Source organism: Sus scrofa, chromosome 9, assembly GCF_054392235.1.
Source record: "Sus scrofa isolate SSC_HxYL_T2T_F1_AM1 chromosome 9, Sscrofa_HxYL_maternal_Yorkshire_Landrace_v2.0, whole genome shotgun sequence".
NCBI lineage: Eukaryota > Metazoa > Chordata > Mammalia > Artiodactyla > Suidae > Sus > Sus scrofa.
In genome coordinates, this window is record NC_139391.1 from 133693928 (window position 1) to 133714993 (window position 21066).

The 21066-nt window shown below is 40.8% G+C and overlaps 1 protein-coding gene across 1 annotated transcript in view; it reads left to right on the plus strand.

Annotated features, from left to right (window-relative positions):
• Positions 1 to 21066, plus strand: part of PTPN14 (protein tyrosine phosphatase non-receptor type 14) — a 365153-nt gene that overhangs the window by 42254 nt on the left and 301833 nt on the right. The gene's annotated exons all lie outside the window — the stretch shown is intronic.

The following is a 21066-nucleotide window of genomic DNA, read 5'->3' on the forward strand; positions in this document are numbered from 1 at the left end:
AACTGAGGTTTCTTACCTGAGACATTGATGTTGTAATGCTCTAGCTATTAAGATAGAAACCTAATGGAGTTCCCATTGTGGCTCAGTGGGTCAAGGACCTGACGTAGTTTCTGTGAGGATACAGGTTCAATCCCTGGCCTGGCTCAGTGGATTAAGGATGCGGCATTGCCGCAAGCTGTGACATAGATCACAGATGCAGCTCAGATCTGATGTTGTCGTGGCTGTGATATAGGCCTCGGCTGCAGCTCTGATTCAACCCCTAGCCTAGGAACTTTCATCTGGTGCAGAAAGAAAGGAGGAAGGAAGGGAGGAAAAGAAAGAGAGAGAAGGAGGGAGGGAGGGAGCGAGAAAGAAAAGAAAGAAAGGAGGGAAGGAGGGAAGAAAAAGAAATAAAGAGAAAGAAAGAAAGAAACAAACAAACAAACAAAGAAAAAGAAAGAGGTGGGTAGGAAGGAAGGAAGAAAGAGAGAGATAAGGAGGAAGGATGAAAGGAAGAAAGAAAGAGAGAGGAGGGAAGAAAGAGAGAGGGAGGGAGGGAGGAAGAAAGGAAGGAAGAAAGAAAGAAAGAGGGATGGAGGAAGGAAGGAAGGAAAAAGAGACCTGAGGACCAAGTTCATATGATGGCAAACACCCACAATCACCCTGCAGATGTGTTTTATTTCTCCCAGCTGGGGTTAAAGAATAGCTTTTTAAAAGGAGATTTCTGGTGGATATAAAATCCACTGGACTGCAGGTAACAACAGCCTTCCCGCCCAGGCTGACCACAGTCTGCACCGCTCTATTGTATCTCCAGAGATTCCTCTGTAGCCATGTGGGAAGGGCTGATAAGCCACCAGTAGTTTAGACAAATGAGTTGTTGGACTATTGGAAACTTTGATTTGGCAAATCAGCACTCTCCTGCGCCTTCTGAATGTATCCCTGCATCTGCAGCCGTACTGTCCCTCTCCCTGAGGATCCTTCAGACCCCCCAAGATCCAGGAAATAAAGGAGAAATGCCAGCTGTCACAAGAAACCTATTACACACTGCTCCACCTCTGCAGCCAGCGTCTGTACTCACTGGTATGTGTTGGCACCATATCAGTTAAACGTTACTAATAGCATCCCTGTGTGTCGGTCACCTGCCTACCCCTGCAGGCATTTGAGTTTGAGTTTGCAACCTCTCTCAAACTGTAGCCATCTCTCCAGCTCATCCACAGACACTCATTCAAAGGTAAAAAGTTCCGTGCTTCTGCTGCCCCATATATCTCAAAATATTTGGCTTGTTGACATTCTTATGTAACTCTTTAGAACATGGCTCTTTCTTTCCTTTTTTTTTCTTTTTTTTTTTTTTTTTTTTTGCTTCTTTAGAGCCATACCTACAGCACATGGACGTTCCCAGGCTAGGGGTCAAATTGGAGCTGCAGCTGCCAGCTATAGCCCCAGCCCCAGCAACGCTCACAGCAATGCCAGGTCCTTAACCTACAGGGATTAGGGGCCAGGGATCGAGGCCAGTGATCAAACCCACATCCTCTTGGATACTAGTTAGGTTTGTAACCCACTCAACCACAATGGGAACTCCCAGACATGGCTTTTTCAGTAGCCTCATTCCCACGGAGTGCCGGCCCTACTTCTATGCTCAACCTCTCAGCCTTCTAATCCTTTGCATTGCTGGTTGTCAATCTCCATGATATCCTCCCAGAAAACCTCCCTTTGCTCCCTTCTCTGGGGTTCTACCCACCCCATATGCCTGTTTATTACTGGATTTGAATACTAAATGTTTAGATATTCTTTGTTTACCTAAAATCCAGGCAAAATAAAACAAGAAGAAGGTTTATTACAGGAAAAAAGTCTGTAGATTGAAAAGTTACTGTCACTTTCCTAATGAAACTCGAATAATCAAGCAGATTAGAAGGAAAATCAGAAACATAATTTCTTCTCCACTTTTCTAAGTGTTTCTGCATAAGCCAAGAAAATATCTAAAGTACTAGGCGCTCCATCTTAACACTAGACTCCTGTGGTGGCCAGAATTTGGCTTCATTTCAAAATAATAAGCATTTGGTTAAGAAGGCTGTTTAAAGGAAATAAAAAGGCATAAAATCTCAATCATCCAATATGGTTTGTATTAGAATAAATTGATTACCCCAAACCTAACGCGATTAGGGCTCTGCCAAGAGGCTGGCAAGCAACCACTGTTGACATAGTCCAAATTCTAATCAGTTACTTGTAACAAGTGGTTATTTAATAACCATTCACATTCATCTTTGCTCCTTTAGCCAAATGGAAGAGGAGAAGAAAGAGAAGACCCCTCAGAGGGAATAAAAAGAGTTCCAAGCCTTTTTTTTTTCTCTTTGTGAGTGCGAGAGAATGTATCCATATGCAAAGAAGAATTCGGTGTTGTGGGTCAGACCCTGCACAGTGAAAATCAAGTTGCCCTTTCCATCCCTGAAATGCTTAAAGAGCAGTTGACTTAACCCAGTGGTCCTTAGAGTAGAAATATTGGATGAGGAGATTTGGTGTCATGATGCTTCTCCTAAAGAGAAAATGCTTTTTTTTCTCTTATAACATTTATAATAGTCTAAAATTACAAAGCATAAATTCAGTTTAAACAACGCTCCATTCTTTCTTAGTTCTACCTTATCAAGTGATGAATCCATTTCATCCAGCCTCTGAAACTTCAAAAATGAAATTTCAATCAAGTATACTGAATAATGATAAGCATGGGAAATTTAAAGAGAAAATTTGTAACATGTTCAAGACAGTAATGGTTTACTAATAGGCCATAAACGTTTAAGAAGAGGTTTTTTGGAGTTCCAGTCGTGGCGCAGTGGTTAACGAATCCGACTAGGAACCATGAGGTTGCGGGTTCGATCCCTGCCCTTGCTCAGTGGGTTAACGATCCGGTGTTGCTGTGAGCTGTGGTGTAGGTTGCAGACGCGGCTCGGATCCCGCATTGCTGTGGCTCTGGCGTAGGCTGGCGTCAACAACTCCGATTAGACCCCTAGCCTGGGAACCTCCATATGCCTCGGGAGTGGCCCAACAAATGGCAAACGACCAAAAAAAAAAAAAAAAAAAAAAAAAAAGAAGAGGTTTTTTTAAAAAAACACTGTCCTGCACAAAAAAGCAGCATTTTTTACTCCATAATATCATGATAAAGAATATCTCTCCTCATTTCTTCTTTAATCAGCTTTAGTAAAAACATTTGAAATTAGTTTTTTATTTTCTCATCTTTTATATACTTCACAAGACACCCATCAACTGTCCAAGTTGCTATATTGACATCCCATAGGAAAACAGTATCTTTTTTAACTGTCTAAAAATATGATAGAATTGTCAAAGGCATATGGAATTAGTTACATAAACCTTAAAAGTATTTTTTGTTCTCTGATGGTCTACATTTTCAACAAGACAGTTAATACAGAGAAAAGCTATAAATGCTTTTTGTTTGTTTATCTGCCAAGCACCAAGAAGAACATCAGTAATATCACAGCAGTTCAATGGCCACTTGCTCCCGAAGTGGACTGAGTGAGGTACAAATGCAAGCAGCTTTCACCCCCATATACCCTCTGCACTGGAGGGCACTGAGAGCAGAGTCAGCTACATCTCACATATCTCCATGTCTTCCTGGAAAAGCTGTGCAGGATTGGGATCTCCAGCTTGAGTCCAAGAGAGACCCTCTGAGAAGGACCCTGAGAAGGATAGCTCTCTCCAGTTAATTTCTAGGTGCTACCTGAGAAGGGCCCAGGCCTGAGAGCATGGCTTCCTCGTCTTAGGTACCTGAGATGTTCTTAATCTTCCAGTATTTCCCTTTTGATGTGAAGGGAAGAAGGCCTTGCTGGGATGTTAGGGCCTTTCAGTCCCTACCTTCTTTGACTCTGTTTACTGGCCAGCAAAGGTCACCATGCCCATTTGTCAAGACTGCTGTCAGGACCCTCTTGTGCATGTTCCTGAACTGGTAGACTTCTCAGACAAGGAAGGAGAAAAACTTTTTTTTTTTTAACCTTTTGAGTCTCCTTTCCTTCAAGAATCCTATTGAGAACCATTCTAACCCATGAAGCCTTCTCCTGGCTTCTGATTAATTCCCTTGACTCTATTAGTTCATCTCACTTTAGAGATCTTAAAATGTTGCAATGAAAAGAAAATACCCCTGCAGTCTCAAATGTCATGTCTGCCACTATTGGGTGGTAGGGGTTGGGTAACATGATCTTAAGAAATCATCTAATGTTCTGTGCCTCAGTGTTCTCAACTCTAAGTGGTTATTTAAGTGTACTGTTTTCCGTTAGTCCATTAATTCAGCATTCAGCACTGGGAATCAAAGATGGCTTTTATAAGCTCTTCTTTCTTAAGAAGCTGGTAGTTTACTGGGATTACCACAAAGTGTCCCTTTTTCTTTTTCATGCCTTTATTGTTTCATTCCATAAGTATTTTATGAGTTCATACACTTTATTCTAAGCACTACAGGAGGGAAAAATGAAGAAGGGAAGGAAGGGGGAGAAGGAGAGATAAAATTCCATAACCTCAAGGAATTTACTGGGGAGAGACAGATAATTTTAAAGAAAAAAAAGGGAGTTCCCGTCGTGGCACAGTGGTTAACGAATCCGACTAGGAACCATGAGGTCGCGGGTTCGGTTCCTGCCCTTGCTCAGTGGGTTAACGATCCGGCGTTGCCGTGAGCTGTGGTGTAGGTTGCAGACGCGGCTCGGATCCCGCGTTGCTGTGGCTCTGGCGTAGGACAGTGGCTACAGCTCCGATTCAACCCCTAGCCTGGGAACCTCCATATGCCGCGGAAGCGGCCCAAGAGATAGCAACAACAACAACAACAACAACAACAACAAAAAGACAAAAGACAAAAAAAAAAAAAATTAAAAAAAAATTAAAAAAATAAATAAATAAAAATTAAAAAAAAAGAAGAAGAACTAAAATATTGAGCAGGTAATAGATACTGATAGCATAGACTTATCAAGATCTAAAGGAATTGGAGGGAAGGGGGCAGGTAGATATCTGGCATGATTATCCCCAACAGAGAGCACAACAAATGCTCGTCCTGAAACAGGAGCGCCTGGCACTTTAATGGAATCACAAGGAACCCAGAGAGTCCGGAACAGAAGGACCAGGATGAGAGTAGGAAATGAGGTTAGGAACATGATGGGATCCCACTCAAGAAGGCCATAGAGAGGAGGTAGAAGGGAGTCCCCTGGAGATGTTGAGCAGAGCAATGACATAATTCCACTTTCTTTTAAAGGAAAGGCAAGGACAGCATCAGAGAACCTAGTTAGGAGACAAGTTAAAAAATCCAGATGAAGAATAATGGTGCCTTGGACCCAAGTGGAAACAGTCGTGATAGAGGTGGGAAGAAATCGCTGGATGCTTTATGTCCATGTTCTGGGAACTCTCAATATGCTATGCATACTTCCATTGTATCATTTCTCAAGCTCTACTGTGAATGATTACTTTGATTATCAGGACTGAGAGCTGCTGAAAGCAGTGACTTTGCCTCTCCTCTTTGTGCCGAAGCAGAATTCCCTCCTCTAGTAGGTACTTAATAGACAGTATCTGAAAATTGAGTGAACGCAGATCAGAGTAGAACACTCAAAATTAGACCCACACAGAAGTAATCAACCGATCTTTGAAAAAGGAGCAAAGGTAATTCAATACAGGAAAGATAGCCTTTTCAACAGATGGAGCTGGAACAATTGGATGTTCACATGCAACAAACAAAACATAAATATAGACACCTTACGCCTTTCACAAAAATTAATGCAAAGTGGATCATAGATTTAAAGATAAAACATAACACTATAAAACTTCTAGAAGAAAACATAGGAGAAAATCTGTGTGCCTTTAGATTTAGTGATGTTTTTAGACACAGCACCAAAAGCAGGACTCTTGAAAGAAAAAAATTGTTAAATTAGACTTCACCGAAATTAAAAACTTCTGCTTTGTAAAGGATACCGTTCCATAATGACTTTTAAAAAATCTGTTAGAGAAGCATAAGTTAATGAGTAATGATACATACATGAGCACCCCCTCTGAGCACAGAAGTTCTCAAGGGAGAAACTTTCTCTAACCTCAGAATAGCCAACTTCAAGCCAGAGTCCGTGTCCCTATCACCCATTTGCACTCATGCTGAGCAATGTTGAAAGGAATATTTAAATCAGTTCTGCTGCTCCCACTGGGGGTCCTCCTCCTCTGCCAAGAGCAAGAAGGACCCAGGGTCACTGCTTCCTGGGGGAAATGATTATTACAGTGTCCTGTGTTGTCCCCTCCTGTGACTTGGAAGGTGTCCCAAGAGTGGGGCTGACTTGGATATTCCCGTTCCAAGTCATCCTTTCTTTCTGGGGGGGGTGGAGGGACAGGGAAATGGAGAATGACATCAATTCTCACTTGCTAGAGATGGAAGTTTGTGGATTTTTTGCTGTTGCTGTTGTCTTGAAGTATTATCAGGTATTATCAAGCTTGGTAAACAGACTCTGGTAGAGGGATAAACATGGTTTTCTATAATGTGTCACTAATTCAGACACACGTAGTGGAAATTTTAAAAGGTGAAAAACATAAATTAGAAAATGTAAGATGTTTCTATTACCTCCAAATACACAAGACAACTATGTGATCTATATTAGAGTTCAACCAAGAGGCAGAAAAGACACTGGCTATTTAAGCAGAGTGAATTTAATAAAGAATTGTTAACCAGATATTGTAGAACTAAACAAGTAAACAAAAGAGCACAAAGGAGTTGAGGTAGAGGTTGCATGTGCAAGAAGCCGTACCCATTCCTAAGACCAAAGGAATAAGATGAAAGTTATTAAAATAAAAATACCTGACCAGAGCTGGTTCTCTATGAGGTTGATGAGTGTTGAGAACATTGTAAACTGAATCCATTCGGAAAACATGTTCCTCCAGATGATGCAGATAGATAGCAACCTAGACTAAATGAGAACATTTTCACAAATTCCAAATGTATGAGGAGTGGATCCCTTAGGTTCTACTGTACCTGCGAAATTATATAAGGTAATTTTATTAAGAGAGAAAAGATGAAGCACATACAAACCTTCTGGACTTCAATTTCTTGACTTTTATGTAATCAGATCCTTGAACAATACACATTTCGATTTCTCTCAAAGAAAGATCAAAAGTAGCTGTACTGGAGGTAAAGAGTTAGCAAACTTGTGAGAGCAAGGAGTTTGTCGTGTACCATTCTCTTGGATAATGGGAATGGTTGTATGGATTCCGGGACAGATTAATCACAAAGGAATTTTCTGTAAGATGTTCACCCAATCCATCTGTTGAAACAGCTGTCGGCAAAGATTTGATTGCTTATTAAGAAGCATTTTGTCTAGCTTTATCAAAAATAAGTTTGAGAAGATGGCTTTTAATACCAGCCAGAGCTAAGGCTGAAAAATCAGTGCATTTCTGTCCATTTCTCACCCTTCAATTATCTGATTTTAAAAAAGAGAGAGAGAGAGATGGCAGCTGTCATCCAGGTAATAATAATCAAGTGTTTACAGGCTGGATCCTGCACTTGAACTGGGAATATAAGAAGGTGTAGGACACTCCACTGTCCCCAAAGAGTCCTGGAGTTCAGATGAGGAAATGGGAATATGCATTAAAAATATAGGAATTCTCGGTATGGCACAGTAGGTTAAGAATCTGGCTGCAGGAGTTCCCGTCGTGGCGCAGTGGTTAACGAATCCGACTAGGAACCATGAGGTTGCGGGTTCGGTCCCTGCCCTTGCTCAGTGGGTTAACGATCCGGCGTTGCCGTGAGCTGTGGTGTAGGTCGCAGACGCGGCTCGGATCCCGCGTTGCTGTGGCTCTGGCGTAGGCCAGTGGCTATAGCTCCGATTCAACCCCTAGCCTGGGAACCTCCATATGCCTCGGGAGCGGCCCAAGAAATAGCAACTATAACAACAACAACAACAACAACAACAACAACAACAACAAAATAAAAAAATAAAAAATAAACAGACAACAAACATAAAAAAAAAAAAAAAAAAAAGAATCTGGCTGCAGCACCTTGGGTCGCTGCAGAACTGCAGGTTTGATCCCCAGCCCAGTACATGGGTTAAAAAATCTGGCATTCCTGCAGCTGCAGCACAGGTCACAGCTGCAGCTGAGACTCAATCCCTGGCCCGGGAACTTCTGTGTACCATAGGTGCAGCCATAATATATGTATATGTACACACATAATATGTATACACACATACATATGGCCTATGTTACATGTTGTGATGGAAATGCTAACCAAATGAGAGGTCATGAAGTCACTCCCGGGAGGAGGTGATAAACAAGGAACACGGTCAGAGACGACTGCACAGAAAAGGGACGGCTTACCCCAAGCCCAGTAGAATTAGGTGGAGTTGGGGATAAGGAACAACTCCAAGGAATGGTGAAAAATAGTTTGGAAGCAATATTGGGAACAGGTGAATTAGGCTACCATGAACCACCTAATTTGGTTGGAATGAATGTTTGTTCTTAGATACAGTGAAATAAAATATTTTGAAAGGCGATCGTGGCCACTGCTGCCTTAAAAGTGAAGCCCATTTAACCCTGGAGTTTTCTTCTTTTTATAAAAAGCAAAAAGACTGCAATTACATTCTTGATTTTTCCAACTGGGAAAAAAAAATCTATATTCAGGCTCTGAGCGATTATACTTCCATTTTTGAGATAATCATTCAGCTACTGGTTAATCAACAACTAGGTATTGAAGATTCCCCCATGTAGGGCACTCCTATAGATGACCAGGTTTGCAAAGAATTTTAGGATAAGTTCTATTTGGAGAGAGTAAACATGAAAAAAGATAAGCAATAAAAATTTAAAGCAATGTATAATGAGTAGAAAATGAGTAACTCAAGCAGCGATGCCTGCCGTGTTTCATAGACTGAAATGTAAGTAAAATATTTTAAAGAATGGCAATAATGTGCCCACCCAAAACTGGAGTTCTGTAATAAAAAAAAATGAATGATAAAGAATGAATACTGGGGACAACTAACAGTCACTGACAAAAGCTTTTACACAAAATATCTCTCTAAACATTTAAGCAAAGCATTTTATGAAGCAGGAATGGAGGCTGAAAGTATGGAATCACAGGTGATTCAGTAGAATTCTGCCCCCAAAGAGCAGTCAGGAGCAATGCAATGATGGAAATATGGAAATGAGAAGAGAAATCCATCGGGTCTAAAAGAGGGAAGTAATAGATTTTATTTTAAGGTGACAAAGGTCGCTTTTCTCCATCGGTGGAATTATCCATTTTTTCCTATTTCTTTATTCAGATTTTTATTTTTTCTATTATAGTTGATTTATAATTTTCCATCAATTTCTGCTGTACAGCAAAGTGACCCAGTCATACATGCCCACTCTCACCACTTTTATTCAATATAGTATCGGAAGTCCTAGCCCACAGCAATCAAATGAAAGAAATAAAAGGTATCCAAATTGGAAGAGAAGAGGTAAAATTCTCACTCTATGCAGATGACATGATACTATATATAGAAAACCCTAAAGACTCCACACAAAACTACCTGAATTCAGCAAAGTAGCAGGATACAAGATTAACATTCAGAAATTGGTTGCATTTCTGTATTCTAACAATGAAATACTAGAAGAGGAATATAAAAATACAGTATCTTTTAAAATTGCACCCCCAAAAATTAAATACCTAGGAATAAACCTGACTAATGAGGTGAAAGACTTATATACTGCGAAGTATAAAACATTAATCAGGGAAATTGAAGAGGATTCAAAGAAATGGAAAGATGTTCCATGCTTTGGATTGGAAGAATTAATATAGTAAAAATGGTCATACTGCCTAAAGCGATCTACAGATTCCAGTGCAATCCCGATCAAATTACCCATGACTTTTTTCACAGAACTAGAACAAACAATCCAAAAATTCGTATGGAGTCATCTAACCTTTTAATTTTTTACTCCTAGTGTTCCCCTTACCTGTGGGATACTGAACACAATAAAGACTGAAGAATAGAGTAATAGACAAGCTTCCTCTAAGAGGTGAAGTAGGACTAGGGTAGAGGAACAAAAACCAGTCCAAGTCAGTATAGGAGAGCGTCACTGGTCAAAAATGTGGTGGCAGAAGCTAAAACTATTGACTAAATCAGAGTTGGAGTTAGAATAGCCTGATCTTAGTTCTATAGCAGCTTCTTTAAATAAGTCGAGGCTTTTTGACCACACCTAGAAAGTAGGAGGTGTGGGTAAAACTGTGGATAGAAGTTTGGGGTGGGCTTCATGAGTTCATGGTGGTAAAATGAGGACGTTGGCAGGGAACAGCTGTGTCACTGAGGTCCAGGATCTACCTAAGACACCTGAGCTTCCAGTTCTTTAATACAGCTTTCTGGGGTGTTCGGGTCCCAAACCCTTTCCTGCCCATATCTCCTTCCATCAGCTCAATGTTCCTCCTTCCAACCTGTTTAAAAATTTTTTCATTTTTTATTTTTTTTTTTACTGGCCACACCTGCAGCAAGTGGAAATTCCCAGGCCAGGCATTGAACCTACACTGCAGCTCCAGCAATGCTAGATCCTTTAACCCACTGTGCCAGGCTGAGGACTGAATCCATGCCTTTACAGCAACCAGATTCCTAACCCACTGTGCCGCAGGGGGAATTCCACCTACCCACTTTTTCCCTTCCCTCACTGTCCATCTCTCAGCATTTCCTGAACATTGTCAGCCAGAATAGATGCATTATCAATGACTGGGAGATGCTATGATCTCTAAGCCCTAGGGCTCATTTACCTCAGACATTTAAAAATTTATTTGAGGGAGTTCCCAACGTGGTTCAGTGGAAATGAATCTGACTATCATCCATGAGGACTCAGGTTTGATCCCTGGCCTCACTCAGTCGGTGAAGGATCTGCCATTGCCATGAGCTGTGGTGTAAGTCGCAGATACCCGTCAGATCTGGAGTTGCTGTGGCTGTGGCTGTGGCCAGCAGCTACAGCTCTGATTCCACCCCTAGCCTGGGAACCTCCATACTCCTAAGCTAAAACTGTTAACTAAATCAGAGTTGGCCCCTAAAAAGACACACACACACACACACACACACACACACAAAATTTGTTTTGGACACTAGAAACAAGTTAAAGTGGAAATCTAATATATGAAACTAGAAAACAAAAGGCTTTTTAAAAATGGTTATCTTTTCAAACTTAAAAAAAGTAATGATAAACAAAGCACAGAATTGAGAGGAATCCTAGTAAATAGTTATCTAACTAGGATGAGTATGTGGTTAATAACTCTTCTCTGTTGAGGCGTCTTGAAAAGTTACTTGAGAAAAAAACTTCTCGCAATGTTTCTATTTCAGTTAAAAGATAATTTTTGTGTTAGGGTGAGTTTATTAATAATATTTCCTTCATTTTCAAAATTCTCTGTTATTATTATATTGGCTTTAAAGATGTTTTGCTTGTCCAATGACCACTGTATATTCTTCATTTGCGTTTCTACTTGATCTTTGGTGGGAGTGACCCTCTAACTAACCTATTAAATTTCTCTCTGAACACTCAAGTCTTTCTGTCAAGTGGTTAATTGTCTCCAGAGCAATTACGGTAGGGCCCCCATCCACTGTCATTTAAAGGGAATGCTTGGGCATTATTTGGAAAGGTTGATATTCTTATTCTGATTTTGTCCTGGTTTTCATAAATTGAAGCAAACTCACAGATATAGATTATACATATCAAGGGAGGAGTCTGGGATATATTTTTTACTGGAAAGCCTTAATTGTGGACAAGGCACACGGGGGCCTGTTTAAGAGCTACTAAGAGGGAAGCCCTAGGACACACAGCGACAGCAGGGGCGGGCATTGGCTTGGAGGAAAAGCCCGGGGAGGGAACTGCATAGCTTTGTGATCCTGCCACCAGAAACACTGGGCTGTTCAGTCCTAAGCGTCTCGTCCCTGCAGCTATTTCATGAACACGCACGTGCATCTCTCTGCAGCTTCCGTACTGGATTTTCCTAGTGATCTCCCATGGTCTTTAAGGTCAGGACAGAATGAAGGAACGTTCGCCCCACAAAGAACTCAAGATCCGGTTTTCTTGCAATGGTTCAAACTTGCCGCTCCTTCCAGTGCCATGAGTGATCACTTCTAGAAAAATGTGTAAACATTATTCACATTGGCCACGTGTTCTATTTTTTAAAAGCACCATTCCGAGTAACTGGAATGAAAGTTTTAGGACAAAGTGTGGGATGCAGAGAAACCTATTTTTCATTCAGGATCTCAATTTCTTTATCTTCAAAGTGATAAGGAAAGCCTAGGTAATTAAACCATGTTGTTATAATAGGAATTATGGATGCTCCAGAAGTCATTTGATTTTGGACTTGATTATTGTAATTACAATTACCTGATGTTAAGAGAAATCGCAATAGGCAGAATAATGAATGGCTTTCAATATGGGCATTAAGAGACATTAGAAAATTAGGTACTATCTTCATGTCTTCCCCTGTGTAGTTTACGTTTCAGGCAGGTGCCCTGATCCAATCTAAGCAGAAGTGCTTTTTATGACAGACTTGGAGAAAGTAAGATTGTTACGCAAGTGGGTTTTAAAGGGCTCTCTTGCTCAGGCAGCAGGCCAAACTCAAAGTATAAAATATGGGGACTAACAAAAAATCAGAAAACAGGCTTTGCAATTGTATCAGCAAGTGTGTGGGTGAAGTAACAATTTCCTACTGGAAGTTACTTTAGGAAATAATTTATTTTCTAACATGACAAGTCCAAGGTTGATTCAGAGGCTTAGCATAGTTATCAAGGAACCACCTTTCTGATCTGGCATCATGTGTTTTGGAAATGCTTGCTTGCTTTTTTTTTCGCCATGCATGCAGCGGCTTGATGTGGGATCTCAGTTCCTAGGCCAACGATTAAGCCGAGGCTGCAGTAGGGAAGTGCTGAGTCCTAACCACTAGACCACCAGGGAACTCCCCAGAAATACTTTCTGATCTCAGAATTGGTTACTGCAGGGTGATTATCACAACCAATCACTGGCAAAAGAGAATGGAATGACCATAACTGGCTTTTGCTAATTTCATTCCTTCCCTGGGGATGGTGTGTTTCCTCAGCAAATGCTGCCCAGGATCTGAACAGAAGTGGGTTCTCCTGGCAAGAAAGAAAATGGAAGTGACAATTGAGTAAGCAATCAACAATTTCTACCACAGCAACAAAGATTTTCTGTCAGGAGATAATTTTATTTTTAACTGGCTCAATTTGGTTAAAAAAGTAATTCTTCATTGACTGCAACCTAGGCTACTTTTGCAAGATCAATGTGAGATGCTGCAAACCAATGTGCCCTTTCCTTAAATGAATTTATGACAACCTCAAGAAGGAGAAAAATTCTCATTTTGTTATTATACATGTTGGAACGAGATTTAGGATGCTAATTTAGGCTTCTGGTTTTTATAACAGCAGATTGGTAAGTGGAATCTGCGGTAAATGTTCTCAGTAAGAACTTGTTTTAACTTCTAGGAATAATGTGCATCCCCCATTTATTAGCTCTGCCATTAACGTCTTTTAGATGGAAGTCCGTGAACATCCGGCATTTCAATCTGGAAGGAGCCCCCCATTGTCTCCCAAGTTAAATACCCAACTTCCAAAAGAACTAAATGGGCAGAGCCAAGATGCCGCTCACTTACCTGCACTAAGCCGTAGCTAGTTCCCAAGGATGGTACTCTCCATACTCACTACCCTGTTTACAGATCAGTAGTCGCACTTCTGTCCTTCGCCATGTGCCTATGATTCGGAGGAAAGTGACCACCAGCCTGCTGTGAAGGCATAAAACATGGGGTGCCCGTCAACAGCATAGAGGAGACAAAGCACTCTGGGCTGACACAGGGCACCCTCGTGACCCCCTGCTGGCCTTGGTCCAAGAAGATGACCATTAAAACAACAGGCAGGTGGCAAACAGGACAATCAGCACTCTCATGTGGACAGACCCAGGTCTAGAGAAGAAGCGGGTTCTCAGCCAGCACAAGCTCTGTTAGATGATACAGCTGCGATTTCAACACCAAGAGGATCTGCTCTTATTTAAAGCTCGGAAATAGCCCACTGTTTTGCTTAAAACGGTTGCAAAGCTGCCATTTTCCTACCTCCCTGCAAAAGCAACCCTGGGGAAAATTTGAAGTGGGAAGAAGTGAAATTTGTTATTATCACGACCGTGTAACTTCTGAGGAAACCATCCCTGACTGCCTTTAAAGGGTTAAACGTAAAGTACATTTTCCTTAGGTGCAGAGACGTCCTACGCCCTAAAAAAAAAAAAAAAGAAAGAAAGAAAGAAAGACACCCCGCTGGGATCCGAATAGAATCCTAAAACAAACGTATCAGGCTGGTATTAAGCTTCTTGTCCTCCTTTACTCTCTACTGAGGGGCACATGTAACATAGGAAGAGCTTTGGACCCGAGATCAAGTCGAGAATCTCACTTTTGTTTTGCTGTAACAGTCTTTGGACGCCTTCTCGAGTGGCAAAATGGGACCCGTCTCACAAGATTATTGAATATCAAGTAAGATAAAGCAATTGAAACGGCAAGCATTTGGCTTGACATTACCCTCTGCTCATTGTCAAGGTGTCCTTGAGGAGAGAGGCATAACCAAGAACTGTCCTCCTATTCATCTCCCACATTCTTGGCATTGAGGGGATGAGGGCTGGTGGGAATTCTGTGGGCTGCAATTCAATCTGTAAGACAACAAAGATGTATGAAGTTTGGGGATGTGTGTGGGTCCTCATGTTGCTAAAACATCACTAGAACAAACCCCTTGCATTTACACACATAAATACATCAATATTACCTGGGACAGACAAGGCTGGCAGCATGAGAACCAGCATAAAACTGTCCCTTTCCTCTTCATACCGAGAATGGCTGCTACTGAAATGTGGCAGACAGGAATCTGCACACCTGTTACTCTCCAGAAACCACTAGAGAATTCCTGTTCAACACCTCAGAATGGGAGGAGTGGAACACACTGGAAAAATGGTTACGGGGTAGAAAAATGAGTCTCTGGTCACCCATGCTTAGAATATATTTTTCCAGTAAAACAATGCGGAGTAGAGGTTCTGACGGTTGAAACAAAAGAAATTCCCATTTTCAATATATTATGTGTGAGCGCAGTTGACTTTCTAAGCTGGAATTAGGCAGAATTTGCAATGTTGTTTCTTTTTTTTAATAATGATTTTTATTTTTTCCATTATAGCTGGTTTACAGTGTTCTGTCAATTTTCTACTGTATAGCAAGGTGACCCAGTCACACATACGTGTATACATTCTTTTTTCTCACATTATCATGCTCCATCATTAAGTGACTAGATATAGTTCCCAGTGCTATACAGCAGGATCTCATTGCTTATCTATTCCAGAGACAATAGTTCGCATCTATCAAGTTCCCAGTTCATCCCACCCCCTCCCCCTTCCACTTGGCAACCACAAGTCTGTTCTCCAAGTCCATGATTTTCTTTTCTGTGGAAATGTTCATTTGTGCCCTATATTAGATTCCAGTCGTAAGTGATATCGTGTGGTATTCCTCTTTCTGACTTACTTCACTTAGTATGAGAGTCTCTAGTTCCATCCATGTTTCTGCAAATGGCATTATTTTGTTCTTTTCTTTTTATGGCTGAGTAGTATTCCATTGTTTATATATACACCACATCTTCTTAATCCATTCATCTGTCGATGGACATTGTATTGTTTCGATGTCTTGGCTATTGTGAATAGAGCTGCAATGAACATGTGAGTGCATGTGTCTTTTTCAAGGAAAGTTTTGTCCAGATGTATGCCCAAGAGTGGGATGGCTGAGTCATATGGTAGTTCTATGTATAGTTTTCTAAGGTACCTGCATACTGTTTTCCCATAGTGGTTGTACCAGTTTACATTCCCACCAACAGTGCAGGAGGGTTCCCTTTTCTCCACACCCTCTCCAGCATTTTTTATTTGTGGACTTATTAGTGATGGCCATTCTGACTGGTGTGAGGTGGTACCTCACGGCAGTTTTGATTTGCATTTCTCTAATAATCAGGGATGTTGAGCATTTTTTCATGTGCTTGTTGGCCGTCTATATATCTTCTTTGGAGAAATATCTATTCAGGTCTTTTGCCCATTTTTCCTTTGGGTTGCTGGCTTTTTGCTGTTGAGTGGTATAAGCTGTTTGTATATTTTAGAGATTAAGCCCTTGTCAATTGCATCATTTGAAACTATTTTCTCTTATTCTAAAAGTTGTCTTTTTGGGTTTTTTTATGGTTTCCTTTGCTGTGCAAAAGCTTGTCTTCAGTCCCATTGGTTTATTTTTGTATTTGTTTGCTTTTTTTTAGGGCCACACCCATGGCATATGGAAGTTCCCAGGCTAGGGGATCGAATCAGAGACACAGCTGCTGGCCTACACCACAGCCACAGCAACTCGGGATCCAAGGCATGTCTGTAGCCTACACCAGATCCTGAACCCACCAAACTAGGCCAGGGATTGAACCCGCAGCCTCATGGTTCCTAGTCAGATTCATTTCTGCTGTACCGCAACGGGAACTCCCCCACTGGTTTATTTTTGCCTTTATTTCTGTTCCTTTGGGAGACTGACCTGAGAAAACATTTGTAAGGTTAATGTCAGAGAATGTTTTGCCTATGTTCTCTTCTAGGAGTTTGATGGTGTCTTGTCTTACATTTAAGTCTCTAAACCATTTTGGGTTTATTTTTGTGCGGAGTGGGAGAGGGTGTTCCAATTTCATTGATTTACATGTGGCTGTCCAGTTTTCCCAGCACCACTTTCCGAAAAGACTGTCTTTTTCCCATTTTTATATTCATGCCTCCTTTGTCGAAGATTAATTGACCATATGTATCTGGGTTTACTCCTGGGTTCTCTGTTCTGTTCCATTGGTCTGTATGTCTGTTTTGGTACCAATACCACACTGTCTTGATTGCTGTGGCTCTGTAATATTGCCTGAAGTCTGATAGAGTTATGCTTCCTGATTATTTTTCCTCAGGATTGCTTTGGCAATTCTAGATCTTTTGTGGTACCATATAAATTTTTGGATTGTTTGTTCTAGTTCTATGAAAAATGTCATGGGTAATTTGATAGGAATTGTGTTTAATCTGTAGATTGCTTTGGGTAGTATGCCCATAATTACAATATTATTTTTTCCAACCCAGGAACATGGAATATCTTTCCATTTCTTTGAATCCTCTTTAATTTCCTTGATTAATGTTTTATAGTTCTCAGCATGTTAAGTCTTTTACCTCCTTGGTCAGGTTTATTCCCAGGTATTTGATTTTTTGGGGTGCAATTTTAAAAGGTATTGTATTTTTGTATTCATGTTTCAATGTTTCATTGATAGTATACAGAAATATGACTGATTTCTGAATATTAATCTTATATCCTGCTACTTTGCTGAATTTGTTGATCATTTCAGGTGGTTTTGGGGTTGAGCCCTTAGGGTTTTCTATATATAGTATCATGTCATCTGCATAGATTGACAATTTTACCTCTTCTCTTCCATTTTGGATACCTTTTATTTCTTTTGTTTGTCCGATTGCTGTGTTCCACTCCTATGTTAAGTAAAAGTGGTGAGAGCGGGCATCCTTGTCTTGTTCCAGATTTTAGTGGGAAGGCTTTCAGCTTTTCTCCATTGAATATTATGTTGGCTGTGGGTTTGTCATAAATGGCTTTTATTATGTTAAGGTACATTCCCTATATTCCCACTTTGGTAAGAGTTTTGATCAGGAATGGATGTTGGAGCAATGTTGTTTCTATAAGGACGTGTATTTTGAGTTCCAAATGACCAATTTATATGACGTTCAGCAGCACAATTCATTTGTAATTTAAATTGCAGTAACTGTTTTCTTTGGGTATTTTTAATGAACCAAACCAAACAAACCAACCAGTGGTCAGTGCATTTGCAAGATCAGTAATTGAACAGTATGAGCAAATGTGATTACATTCATTTGCAAAATAAGCATTAGTTGTTTTGAGAATGGTGAGAATTTTGGACAGAACTTAAGCTAAAAGTAATGTGTAGTGTTGAAAGAACAAATTTATCTAAAAATTATAAACTGCAATTTTTAAAATTATCTATGTAATTATCTGTATACAGAATAACCAACATTATTGAATGCAAAATCATGTATAGATAAATAGTAACTGATTCATTTAATAATCATCACAACATCAGGAGATATTATTCCTGATTTTTCCAGAGGAAACTGGGGTCCAGTTAATTAAGCACTTGGCCCAGGCATATATGGGGACCCCCGGTGTTCTGACACCTGATTTCACTTTTAATGGCTAATTATACTAAACTTTCACAGTCAAAGCTTTACATATCTTCAGATTTTTCAAAGTTTTCCAAAATTGATTCCTTGAAATCATTTAAGTAAGTAGAGCTTAGGCACTGAGTTAGTAGTTACAATGTTTAGAAGCTGAAATTTACAGCTAGTCTCTTTTCCTAGTTTTGTAAATTCAGCAGAGGGTAACACAAGTCAGAGGCCACCATCCTAGCCTGAAGGACACCTTCATTGCATAGTAGTGCAAAAGCTACTTCTATCACAGGAATATTTGTGCTATCAATTATTCTGGAACAGCCTGCACCTAGAGAGGCACCTTATAAACAAGAAACTGAGGTTGAAATACTTCAACTCTCTGGGAGGTCTAGCCCAGAAAACCCACTTAGAAAACCGAACTCACAGAAGCATAAGCAAAATAAATGACAGCTATGCAAAGGCAAAAAAGAAAAAAGAAAAAAGATGAAAAGAAAGAAATGTTTCAAATCTGCGCTTATGTCATCTTTTATCCAATGAGGATAATCCCTATTTTGCAAGCTTGTTGTGAGACACATTGTTTTATTATTATTAATAAGATCTCTCTTCTGAGTTTTTGTTATTATTAATAAGATGTCTCTTCTGAGGTACGAATCCATATGAGTCAGAAGCTCTAACGTGTCTTAATCTCAGCCAATGAAAGGGAGATCCTAATATCTGCCTTGAAGATGTTTTAAGGTTTGAAAAAACATGTGAAAACACTTTGTGAAATGAATATAACGTTCCCCGGGGTGTTGTAATCACCTAAACCATAGCTCAGGTGAATAGCACCATTAGATACGTAGCTCCACCTGGAGGTAGTGTTGCAGAAACCATGGCAGCGGAAAGAGACAAGCGGCACTCGGAGATGCGGAATAGCCAGGTTTATTCAGCACCAGTGCGGGCCCTGAGGAGTCGCCTCCAGAGTCTGAGCACCAGGTATTTGTTCTGGGTAGCTTTTATACAATACAGACTTCCGGCTCTTGTTTTTCCTGTGCAAGCCACCACCACCCCTCCCCACCCCCACCCCTGGCAGACAGTGTTCCTGCCTAAGAAGCTGAGTAAACGAGATGACAAAAACAAAACTGATAAGCAATGCTTGGAGCACAGCTAGCAGAGCTGCTCGCAAGGACATAAGGCACGCAGTTGCTATGAGACTACAAGAAGAGTGGTATGGGGCAAGCAAATCTGCTCAGGCATGTAGCTGCCTCCTCAGTCAGCAGGCTTGTTTCTCTCGTTAAAACTCTTACTTCAGCAGGATGCTAGCTTCTGGTCCTCAGGCTTTTCTAGATGGAACAGCCTGGTTCTTCTGAGAAACCTAAGTTCTATCCCCCCAGTGTTCTCTCTAGTCAGTGAACTCAGCGTAAAGCCCCTTCCTCTAAAGGGAGGGCAGCTTATGTGAGTAAGAAGTGGGAGGGAGAGCAGAAGCCAGCTATCCTCAACTACCAATTAACCGGCAACTACCCACTCCAGTGTCCTCCTAAAGAAACACTTGCATCCCCTTGTCAGCCACAAAAGGGAGATAAGAATACATGCTCATGATTAGATCAGCTTCCCACTGCAGTATACTAAACCTCTGACTTAAAAGAATTAATCATAGTTTATCTTCCCATTTTAATTATTTTCATGACATACTGCCATAGCCTGAATGACTCTGGAAAAGCTAACTCGGAAATTCTAAGATCAGTGTTCCAAGCCATCCAAGAAGAGTAAGAAGTCTTTTCAACTAAAATCAGTTGGGAAGGGAAACAAGTCTCCCCTCCTAGCGTTAGGAGCATCTGGGAAGAAGTGTATTGAAACAAATCTGCAAAACTGTGGTAGTTCCAAAAGAATAAATAGGTTGGGGTCGAAGGAGAAAAACCACAGAAGAATCTTGGAGAAGGTTAGCTTGTGTGCAGGGTAGGAGGGGTCACCCTTAGGAAATAAGTCTGCAATTTAAATGTTGGTTTCTATTCCCTTTGTACTCAATAACTCCCGGTAACACAAAGGACCATCTCAGTTCCTACAGAACATTCAAGATGAAAGAATTGTCCCAACCAAGCCCCTCATTGTACAGATGGGATTCATATTCCCAGATCTCTGGACTTGGCCTGTTTTCCCATGTGACCTGTCAGCTGGCATCTTCTTTGTGACTCGTTGGCTTATCAGGTGCGTTTAGTAAATGCAGTTCAGATCATGGCGTACCAAGTATTGCTATCTCAAGAAAAAGAATATATAAGGTACTGGTTGTCCACTTATAAGACTGTGAACAACTCTGTACAGTTATGAAAATGGAAGTCAGGCTGGGCACTCCCTGTAATACGGAGCAGCAGCTACAGTCCACTTAGGAAAAGATGAAGATGCTTTCAAGGACCCATAGAGCCACCCGGCCAGACCCACTGAGTGGAATCTTCCAATAACGGGGGACAGCCAATAAAGCCAATGGCCCGATCCCAGCAACGTCTACGCCGGGCCATGCCCTTGAGCACATGGCAGCCTTGGGATGATTTATGATAAGGATATTGCACCAGACCACAACCCCGAGCAACTGAAGAAACAGGAGGAAAGTCAGGATATCACTTTCAGTAGATGAATACTAAGCAGCTTAATATTATTGAAGCATTATCTAACAATAGAGGCCCCCGGCAAAGGACAATTTTAAAATATAAATGGTAATATTCGTCAGGGTTCATCCATCAGTCCGAACTGAAAGTCAAGAGCAAATTATCTTTTACTAGCTCATGTCCCGGAAAACTTCTTTACTCTGATTCAAGGACACAAGGACTCGTTCCAGAGTTTTTGGAATTGATATGGCTCATAAGGCCTGCATATTTTCAAAACCGTGTCATC